Source organism: Bison bison, unplaced genomic scaffold (assembly GCF_000754665.1).
Source record: "Bison bison bison isolate TAMUID 2011002044 unplaced genomic scaffold, Bison_UMD1.0 scf7180017864299, whole genome shotgun sequence".
Lineage (NCBI taxonomy): Eukaryota > Metazoa > Chordata > Mammalia > Artiodactyla > Bovidae > Bison > Bison bison.
In genome coordinates, this window is record NW_011494871.1 from 5,131,803 (window position 1) to 5,134,546 (window position 2,744).

The 2,744-nt window shown below is 44.7% G+C and overlaps 1 protein-coding gene across 1 annotated transcript in view; it reads left to right on the top strand.

Annotated features, from left to right (window-relative positions):
- The window catches only part of POMP (proteasome maturation protein), an 11,372-nt gene that overhangs the window by 303 nt on the left and 8,325 nt on the right, over positions 1–2,744 (top strand). The gene's annotated exons all lie outside the window — the stretch shown is intronic.

A 2,744-nucleotide genomic window follows, 5' to 3' on the forward strand; every position in this document is an offset into this window, starting at 1 on the left:
ATTGGAATTGTAGTTTTCTATTTACCTGTGCAGTTTTCTTTATGAACATTCCTCAAATAAAATATAGAATGTGCTCCTTTGTTCACTACACCTCCTCTTCTCTCTACCCACCCACCAGCCGACCCCGACCTCGGTCCCTTCCTGGAGTCGGCGCCGAGGTGGCAGGGGCAAACCCGAAAGTTGTGGCGGTCTTGGGGTGGGGGCACCGCCCGTTAGCCCTTGGGAGTCGCGTCCCCCAAACTCCTCACCCGGCCTCGACCCTCGGAACCGCCTGGATAACAAACCCACAACTATGGGTCGGCTTTCCATCACTCTGCTTTTACTTTGCCAACATTTTGGGGAGTTTGTAGCATGTCAGGCGTTGGAGGGGGTAAAATTATATACTTGTTACTCCCTCTGTGTTAGCGTTGTTAGTGGAGTCCTCCTCCTCCCTCGCCCCTTCTCTTTTTTCCTCTTCTTAAAAAAGTTTGCTATTTGGGAGAGATTTCCTGAATCGTCCGTCATTGCCCGTGACTCTTAATACCAGTCCAAATCTAGAAAGCTTCTGTTGGTGAATGGGCTTCCCTTGTAGCTCAGTCGGTAAAGAATCTGCCTGCAGTGCAGGAGACCCGGGTTCGATCCCTGGAGAAGGGAATGGCAACCCACTCCAGTATCCTTGCCTAGAAAATCTCATGGACTCAGGGTCCTGGTGGGCTGCAGTCCATGGGGTCCCAAAGAGTTGGGCATGACTGAGCGACTAACACTTACTTCTGTTGGCAAATACTGCTGAACATAGAAAAGAGGTTTTATAAACACTCAGAGGGACTTCCCTGGTGGTCCAGTGGCTAAGACTCTTGGTGTTATCCATGTAGGGGGCAGGGGTTTTTCCATCCCTGGTCAGGGAACTAGATCCCATATGCTGCAACTAAGAGCTGGCACAGCTAAATAAAAAATTTTAAGACACTCTGAAATAACTAGTGTTAACTTTTCATAGATTTGCTCCCCTCTGCTACTTTCTTAGAAACATTATGTACTGATCCCGATATTTTACAGAAGGGAATTGGCAAAGTGATAATGGGTAGAACCCAGAGATCACAATCCCCCTTTCTTTGTGCCTGGAAGAGACTTTTCTTGTGTCACTTTACAATAAAGCAGTCTGGGAGGAGGAGAACTGTGCATGCAGGAAATAACGTTTGGGAAGGTACAGTCATACAACTCTAGTCCTGTAGGAGTTCAGATACCTGGAAGGATGAGTAGGCAGGGCCGGAAAGGTTCTGTGCCTTCATCACAGGCACCTGTTAGGTTAGTGACAAACACTAGATTCCAGCTTCTTTTCCTAATTGACCGTGACTTCTGTTCAGGGGAGTTGAAACCTGTTGTGCAGGTTCTTGAGTTCCAGGCTTTGGGCCTTGGACATTGTTTTTCAGACATTGAAAAGGTGTTGAAAAGGCATTGACCAACCAGTGAAAGATTTTTTGTTTGTTTGTTTTTTGGTTTTCTCCCAGCTTTGTTGGAGGAGATTGCATGTCAAGCAGACTTTGCTGTGTAGAACTGGAAAATGGAAGCGTCTACGGGCAGCAAGACCCAGTAGAGTGCTCTTAAAGTTATCCAGGTGTGAGAGCCTGGATGCAATTAGTAGATTGGAGAAACCCTGGACAAACTACAGTACCTGACCCTAGTGAAATGCACGAATTGAAGTAAAACAACAATTTGAAAAGCTAATTTCCCAGAGTAGTTTCTCCTAGAAGCTGTTGCTGCTGCTACCAAGTCGCTTCACTCGTGTCCGACTCTGTGAGACCCCATAGACGGCAGCCCACCAGGCTCCCCCATCCCTGGGATTCTCCAGGCAAGAACACTGGAGTGGGTTGCCATTTCCTTCTCCAATGCATGAAAGTGAAAAGTGAAAGTGAAGTCCCTCAGTCGTGTCCGACTCTTAGCGACCCCATGGACTGCAGCCCACCAGGCTCCTCCATCCATGGGATTTTCCAGGCAAGAGTACTGGAGTGGGGTGCCATTGCCTTCTCCTTCTCCTAGAAGAGTATAGACTAAATACCAAACTGCTTGTAGCTTTTTGACATTTTTCTTCAGGATTGCAAGGATGTTGTATTCAGCACTAGATGGTTTAAACTCAGCATCTTGTGTTTGTTACATTTTTGTTATGCATGTATATTCTCTCTTCATTAGACTAAAGCCATAGACGCCAGATATGTATCTTCAGCATCTAGTAGAGTGAGTACCTGCCACATAGTAGATATAAATATTTGGTGATTAAATTACAGTGTAAATGAATAGGGTGACAGAACACAAGTACCGCATATACAGTGAATCTTAGCGTTTTGTTTCTTTTTATTTAGGCCAGCCTGATTAAGTGCGTTTATTTTTCACAGGTAGCACCCTCTTAAGGGAACCAAACGCTTTCTGAGATTCCGTTTTTTCTTTAGCTTCTGTGACCACTCTCTTCTAGCTCTTCTGTCCATTCTTAATTCCATTTTCCTTGTTCTTTGTCCTTAAGGAATGGTACTCTCCAGGATTCTGTCCTCAACTTTTTTCATTCTGGGCTCATCATTCCAACGTAAAGAAAGGATCTTCCCAATGAAAGTAAATCTGATCATGATCTGGTGCTCAATTTCAGAACAAAATCTTAATTTCTTTGCATATTTAAGCCTTTTCATTTTTCTTTTCACCAGCCTTTCTTTCTGCCCTACTCAGACATACAGTTAGCTGATCATCTCAAACTACTTGTGGCTTTTTTTTTTTTATTTTTT